The following is an 8,101-nucleotide window of genomic DNA, read 5'->3' on the forward strand; positions in this document are numbered from 1 at the left end:
AGAGGGGTGAGAACAGGGCTGCGGGATGCACGTCACCAGCTGCGCCCTCCCTGGCCCACCGACGACCTCGCCCCTGCCCAAGTGTCCCCAGACTCTTAAGTTCCTTCCCCCGCCTTGGAAATCAAGGTGACTCCTTCTGGGCTTGATCCCAAATAAATATTTATTAACTGCCCGCTGCGTGCGCGGCCACAGGCTCAGCCGGAAAAGGCAAGCAGCGGCTCCGAGACCTGGGCCCCGGCTGGGAAAACTGCGACCCAACATGTTAAGTGACGATAATAGCGGTCACAAGGCGGTCGGTGGGTAGCGGGCTCCGTGAGCGCAGGGGAGACACGGCCGGGGTGGCCGGAAAGGCCGGGAGCCTTCATGGGTCATTAGCTTGCTTAATGGCCTCGCAATAAGCAGCTCTCACCAGCACCCCTCTGAGAGGGCCCGAAGGAGACAGAGGTCGCTGAGGGGGTCTAGCTCCTTCTCCAGGCAGCCAGCACTGCCCGCTCCCCCCGCCAGGGGGCTGTCGGATGCAGGGGCAAGGAGCAGGGCAGAGCTGAGCCTCCCTTGTGAGGGCACAAGGGCGTCCTTGGGGCCAGGGACCCAGCTGGGGACCAGCTGCAGACTCAGGGCCTGGCCTGCGTGCCCGTCACCAGGGGGACTGCAGGCAGGGGGTGAGGGGGCTGTTGGCCAGAGGCCTTGAGGACGAGACGACTGCTTCCCGTGGCCCCACTGGAGCCCCGGCAACTGGGTCGGGGGCGGCCGCCAGTGGGGGGCAGGTGGGCACAGGCCGACCCACTTGATCGTGGTTTCCAGTGGGCCACACGGGGAGACATCTGTGCAGAACCTGACCGCGCCGTCCATGTCGTGAAGCCTGTCACACTGGACGGAGGGGGGGCCACACTGAGGGAGCGCTCCCGGGGGCCTTGGCCACAACCGTCACCGCCGCCAGGCAGAGCCCCACGTAACGGGGGAGGCAGGTGGGTGTCAGCACCCCCGTCCCGAGAGAGGAGGCCGCAGCCCTGCATTCAGCCAGGTGGGGGAGGGGAGCGAACGCCGGCCACCCGGGCCTGCACAATGTCCTGTGGGGGGGTCTGGGACCCCGGCACCCACCTGCGGTTGGAGGGCAGCCAGCAGCAGAGCGCAGTACCCGGCAGTCAGGAACGAGGGGCGAGAGAAGGGAAAACGGCTCTTTGGGGAAGGCGGTACCAGGGTGGAAAGAATCCCCAGCTTTGTGCTGGAGCACGTGGGCTCCCCCCGGGCTCGGGAAGAGAGGACGGGGGACCCCGCTAGCCTTTGAGTTACCGAGCGGAGCCCACATGCACGCCGGCGCTGGCAGCCTGCAGAACGGGGTAAACTACCCGTGTTTTCAGAGCCCGCGCTCCCCTCCCAGGGCAGTTTTGGGGAGCAGGGGGGAGCAGGGGCCTGAAGGCTCAGAAGGGCCCACAGCTGGGAGAGCCCGACCTGTGTCCTGCCGGGAAGCCCAGGCTCGGGGGCTGACTTCGTCATCACAGCCCAGCCATCGCCCCGGAGGACCCGCCCCTGGGCCGCGGGGCTGGCTGGTGGCAGGCACGTCAGTGAGCCTCAGCTGCAGGAGCAGGACTGTGACATTTTCAGAAGAAGGCCGGCTGTCCCCGTCCTGCAGCCTGTGGGCGTGGGCTGTGGGAACCAGGGTGACAGTCCGCAGTGCCCTGGGAGAGCGACCGCAACTCCGGTCCCCAGCACTGAGATGAGAGCCCCATCCCCAAAGGTGAGGTCTGTGTGAGCAGGGGTGGCAATACCAGGGGAGAGCCTGCGTCAGGTCCCTGGGAGGGTCTGCGGGCCTGGGAAGACACAGGGTCCCCCCACGTGGTCATGTCTTGGGCACATGCTTAGGGAAACGGTTGTCACCTGGCTCTCAGGGAAAGGAGGAGGCCACTGGGCCCTGGGGGCGGGCAGCCACCCTGGTGGCTGAGATGTGCCCCCCACTACCCTGTAAATGGGAGGGAGGCTTCTCATGGTCACTCCCTGGCCCCTCGGGAGCACATCGGTGACCCCAGCAGCCCCCTCCCCCGGCGTGTTTGTCGAGGATGAATTTGCTGTGCGGCGCTCTGCCCGGAGCCTCCGTTCAGACTGTTCCCGGGGGAATTGATGTTCGGCATTTTTGTTTATTTGTTTGTTCTGTAACAAAAGGTTGTTTTGGTTTGAGATTCAGCAAAAACATACCCTGCATTCAGCTTCCTCCCCATTCAGGAGTCAGTACATGAGCTGTTTTCCAGTCTGCTTCGAGTCCTTGCCTCAAATGAGCCTCCAACAAGATAATGCATTTAAAAGCCCTTGGAAAAGTACCAGGCCCCACGCACACTCGAGATGCGTCATCACAGGAGTGGCGGCTCGGCCCTGCACCACAGCCAGGCTCAGCTCACCGAGCACACGCCGGCCTGGGTGGGGGTCCTGCAGGAGGGGACCTGGTGGGGGGGGGGAAGCCACACCCTCCGGCGGCCGGCCAGGCTTCCAAAACGCAGGCCTGTCCCCCGCGCTGATGGCCCAGGAAGCACCGTGTCTTCCCTGTGGCACCGTCTCGGGGCCGGGGCCGGGGGTGTCGGGGAGGGGTATCCAGAAGGCCAGTGCTCCCTCAAGGGGTGGGAAGGGTCCTCACCAGCTTCCACCTGCCGGGCTATTTTCACTTCGGTCTCGGCTGTGGTCCCGAGAGCTTGGGGGATGGGTCCAGGGAGCGTTCTTCAGTCAAGAAAACAACAACAACAAAAAACAAAAAAAACAAAACCCCCAAATTAAAAAGCTCTGAGTCCCAGTTCACATTCGAGTTTAGCACAGTTAGCACCCAAAGGGGCCCTCCAGCTGGGGCTGTGGAGTCCTGTGGGTGGTGAGAAACTCCCTGCTGCTGGCATCCCCTCCCCCACCCTTAAATCCATTCCGGAAGCTTCCGGTGACGCATAACTACAGAGCTCTTCTTAACGCCTGGGACTCTCTCTTCCTTTTCCACCCAGGAGTCAGGTGGCTTTCTGTAGCAATCACAAGCATGCTTGGCCTGGTGTGGTGATGGCCTACAGCTAGCTAGCTTCCTCTTCCAATATTTATTAACCACCACCTGGATGTGATCCCTGGAAAGTTAATCCCTACTGGGGAACACCTTCCCAGATGGCGGCAGGTAGAAGTCAGCTTCTGACAGAGGTGGGTTCCAGCAGCCCCAAAGGGGGAACCGGAGCCACCCTGGGGGAGGCTGGAGGTGGACCGTGCCCCCGGCACCCAAGGGGGCTGCTCTGAATGAGGCCCATGTGCTGGAAGGGCCTGATGCAGACTCCGTCCAGTGGTGTCCGCGGTGCTGTGGATGCGACGAACAAATTCACACGGACTACAGAAGTCCTGTGGAGAAAAACGGACGGCACGGCCACTCTCTGAGTGGGAGAGCACCTGGCCAGGCTTTCATTGCTTCCTAATAGCATCCATCACAGAAGGTTCTCATTCATTATGCTCGTGTTTGCTTTAGGTGATTACCTTTTACAGATAACCAAGGAAAGGATGTTAGTGATTACTTCTTACAAATTAACAAGGAAAAAATGTTGCAAATGCAAGGGAACGATAAGAGTGATTGGTTTGGTTACACTTCATCCTTGGGAGAATTAGCATAGCCTTTAGGAAGTCATTTTAAAGATACGCAGTAAACATTTGCTGCTTCAATTCAGGGTGAGGGAGTTTTAGCAAAAGCAAGCCTCAAAGCAGCCCAGGTACAATGCAGGCCTGGTTTCCCACGGGGAAAGTGGACCCATGGGTTTGACTCCCATGTGCCGACTCACCCCTGCTGGTTGTCCGACAGGGCTGGGCTACACTTGCCATTGCCAGGCAGACCGGTTCCCTATGAGGGCCCCCCAGGCTGATCTCACTTTCTTGTACCAACCACGGGGATGGTTATTAGCGACCATTAGAACGGCTGACATTTCGTAAGTGATTTGCCTTGTGCAAGGCAAATTATCTTCTTGCCAACCAGGAGGTGCAGAAGCTGGTTTGTGCTCGTGTCCCTGTGTTTCGGGGGTGGGAGGCGCATCAAACCCAGGCAACCTGTGTTCTCTCTGCATGACGTTTGCAGCCCGACACCTGCAGAGGAGGGAGGTGGGTCAATGGACACACAGAGCCACGGATGGCCAGACAGGAAGTTGTGGCCAGCTCCACGGGGGCTCACTCTCGGCTCAGTGCCCCAGGGAGCTCTGTGCATGGCCCTGGGCTCTGGGCCCCCCAGTTTCCTCGCTAGTAAAGTGGATGGGCCCCGCCCCCTCCGGCCTCCTGTGACAGGAGAGGTGGAGGAGCTGAGTGTGCTGCTCACAGGTTTGGGGCGGCAGAACTGGGTTCAAACCCCAACTGCCGGTTTTGTGGCTGCAAGGACTGAGGCGACTTAGCAAGTCCCCTTACTGGGAGACACAGTGTACCTATGCAAGTGCCACCTAAAGGGGGAAACACACTCCTTCGCCCACACACCAGAGCGCCAGTCTGCACCAGCAGCACCTGGTCACCCAAGCAAGGAGGGGCACCTACACGGCTCTCTCCCGGCGCGCACGAGCCTGGGGACCAGCTGGTCCCACGTGACCGCGTCTGTGTGCTACACCGTGTGCTTCGCACAAGCTTCCACAGGCTCCACCAGGTCCATGTCTGAAGGGCGGAGGGAAAGCCAAGGCAGATGCTGAGAAACGAACACAGGTGGGCCGCCATGTGGGGGGCCAGCTGCCCTCCCGGTCCCCGCCCGCGCCCCAGGATGTCCCCACCCAGCCCAGCTGCCACGGGCCACCACTAGGGAAAGCTGTGCGCCCGCCGTTTCCAGTCCCAGGCAGCTCAGCCCCAGAGCCGGAAGAGGGAGGCGAAGGGCAACCTGCCATCCGAAGGTTAAGGTCTCGGCCTGCGCCCCGTCCCTCGCCGATCCCCCTCCAGCCGGCCAGCCGTCGCCGGGCCACGCACGTGCTTCACCAGGGGCGCTGGCGCCAGGGGGCGCTTTTCGCAGCGGAAGGGGCGGTGCCGGCGGTGGGGCTGGATGTCCTTCCGCTTCCGCTTCCGGTTGCGTGCTGAGGCTGCTGGGAAGAGGCCGAGGTAGGCGCCTGTGGCTTAGCGGGGTCCCTCAGCGGCAGTGCGGGGAGGGACAGGCGACAGGCCTCCGTCGGCGCCCGGCGCGTCGTCACACCCGGGGCACGTTCTGAGCCTTGAGCCCCCGTTTCTCCTTCAACAACCCGGAGGGAAGGGGCTGGCGCCCACGGGGCCCGGTGTCCTCGGGGGCCGCGGCCCGCCGCCCGCCTCGACGCCCCGCCCTGTCTCCTGTCCGGCGGCGGCGCCGCGGCCGTCTCCAGAAGGTTCCCGGGGCCCTGCCGTGCCGCCCTCCCCTGCAGCGGGCCTTAGCGCGGCCCCGCCAGCCGGCTTGGGCCCGTGGACGACGCCGTGTCCGCCCGTGGACGAAGGCCGTTGCCTCCACGGTAAGGACACGCGCCGTGTGCGAACGGAGAGCGCGCACGCCGCGGCCCCGGCCGAGGGGGCGCAGCAGGGGAGCGGGCCAGCTGGGGGCCGCTGTTCTCCGGGAAGTGAGGGACGTCGGAGCCCAGATCGCAGGCATGGGGGACCCGTAACCGGTGCGGAAGACGGAAGAAGCCACTCCGGGCAGAGGGAGCGGCGAGCGCACGGCCCCAGGGCGGGACAGGGGGTGAAGCCAAGCCAGCGAGCGGAAGAGGAGGCCGGCGTGGCCGGCGGGGAGAAAGGGATGTGGCGGTGGGGGGTGGGGTGGGGTGAGGGTGGTGGGCGGTGCTCGGGGGGCTGAGTTTTTATTCTGAGAGCAGTGGGGGCCGAGGAGGGGTTTTGCGCAGACGAGAAGCAGGTTGAATCCGCCGCGTCAACAGAGCCCTCTGACTGCAGTTAGTTACCCGCTGCCCGCCCCCGCCCCGGGGGGGGGGGGGGGACCCCCTTTACACTTGGCTGTAGCTGGGCAGCGTTCAAGTTCCAGGGAAGGCCCGCGGCTCTGGGGGCCGCCGAGAGCAAACATCTGAGGGGCTACGAGTCGTGGGCGTCTGACCCCCAAAGCCAAGTTCCACTTCTGGGGTAGCAGAATCCACATTTCTGTCTCCCACGGTGCCAGGGTGAGACATGGCTTTGCAGTCCTGCCCGCACGGAGCTCTGCCAGTTCCTGGCCAGGTGACCTTGACCCAGTGACCTGCTCGTCTTAGGGTTCGGGTGCTTCGTGGGCCAGATAGGGAACAAAGCACAAAACACACAACTGTCCGCCTCGCTAGAGGCTGTAAGAGGCAGGACGGGGCCAGCAGTCACGGGGAAACCTATGGATGTCAAGTATAAACTTGTAACAAACACGGAAACAGCCATGTGAGGGTATTGGAGAGTGACAAACGGTAAGGAATCAGAGAGGAGGGAGGCGTGTGGGAGGGACCCACATTTACATGACTTTTCCCTGAGAATGCAGACTAGTCCCTAGCAGCGGGCAGCCAGTGTGCCAACAGAAAGCCATGTCTCACTGGCACGAGTGTGATAGAATAAAGCGTAGGGGCCTGAGCAGGCGAAAACCATAGCGATGGGGGTGGGAGGGGATGTTCTGCAGGGAGAGAAGCCAAGTCTGTTTAACAACCACTTAAATCTCTGTCTGACCTGCATTTCCAGCCACAGTGACTTGGAGAGACCCCACTGGATTTACCCTGTTGGCTTAAACAAGTTAAAAAGCAGGTAAATATACAGAAGGCAGCAGTTTCCAGACACTGCAAACAGGCAGCACAAGAGAGTGGCCCGGTGAGAGAAAGGAGGCAGATGCGGGGCACCCCCCAAGTGTGAGAGCTGACTGCCTGGAGAGGTTCCCAGGCTGCAGTGCGGGAAGGAGGAAGCCACTCAGAGCCCAGAGGTCTTCCTGAGCTGAGCTGAGGATTCAGGACGCCCCAGGCAGCCGGGGTTTGCAGGACAGAAAACAAGAACCAGGAGAGCTGCCCGGAGAGAAAGAAATCTAGGCAGTGGGGTCACTGAGTCTTCAGCTGAGACGCGCTGAACACATGCACTCAAGCAAATGACCCGTGCGAGGAAAGCCTGCCCTCGGAGCAGAGGGCACAGTGAGCACTCCTTGGGCACAGGGTGGGCCCTGTTCCCGTAAGCAGGGGCACAGAAAGACTTGGTGGGTTGGGCCACCTTATTGACCACTGCCACTCAGCTCCACACCAGCCTCTGAACAGGAAGTGCGCTGGGCCTGTGGAAACAGCTCGGCCACGGCTTGGAAGGCCGAGGAGACAGAGAAACCACTGCCCGTGGAAGGAGAGAAAGGACTTGTAGTGTGATCCTCACCTGGCACACTGCCCGCTAAAGCAGAAGGAGGAGGGCGAGAGAAGGGGAGGGGGAGGAGGAAAGGGGAAAAGGAGAAAATCAACATTCTCTGTAGCATTTTAAAACAAGATCCAGACTCCTCACAAAATAAAATCAATGACAATGTCTAGGATAACAATCCAGCATTACCTGGCATACCAAGAACCAGAAAAATCTGACCAAATCTCCAGGAAAAGGCAATCAGAAGACGACAGCCTGGAGATGACCCCCACACTGGAAGTATCAAACACCTAAAAAGCAGCTCTTCTAGTTACCCTTTGTGAAGTAAAGCTGAGCAATCCTGAAAAGTTTTGGCAAAGAAACAAACTGTAATAGTCACTAAATGAGTTGTAGTATCCTGGATTGAATCTTAGTGGAAAAAAAAAAGACATTAGTGTATAAACTGGTGAGGCTGGAACAAAGTCTAGAGTTTAATTAATAGTAGGGATCAGTGTTGCCATCTTAGTCTTGGCAGACATACCATGTTATGTGATAATGTAAGATGTTAACATTAAGGAAAACTGGGTGAGGGTATTTAAAAACACTCAACTATATTTGCAACCTTCCTGTAACTACAATTTATAAAAGAAAAAGTTTATTTAGAAAGCAAAAAATGTAGAACCAAGAAAGAAAATATCTGATAGAAAAATTTCATTGAGTGATGATGAAGGAAAGTGTCAATAAGCTTGAAAATTGATCAAGGGGCGCTGGCGCCAATAGACAACAGAAGTTGTCTACTCTGGAGAATTCAGGGAAGAAAAGGACTTAAAAAATGAGCACTTCAGGGACTTGTTAG

Source organism: Phyllostomus discolor, chromosome 9, assembly GCF_004126475.2.
Source record: "Phyllostomus discolor isolate MPI-MPIP mPhyDis1 chromosome 9, mPhyDis1.pri.v3, whole genome shotgun sequence".
Lineage (NCBI taxonomy): Eukaryota > Metazoa > Chordata > Mammalia > Chiroptera > Phyllostomidae > Phyllostomus > Phyllostomus discolor.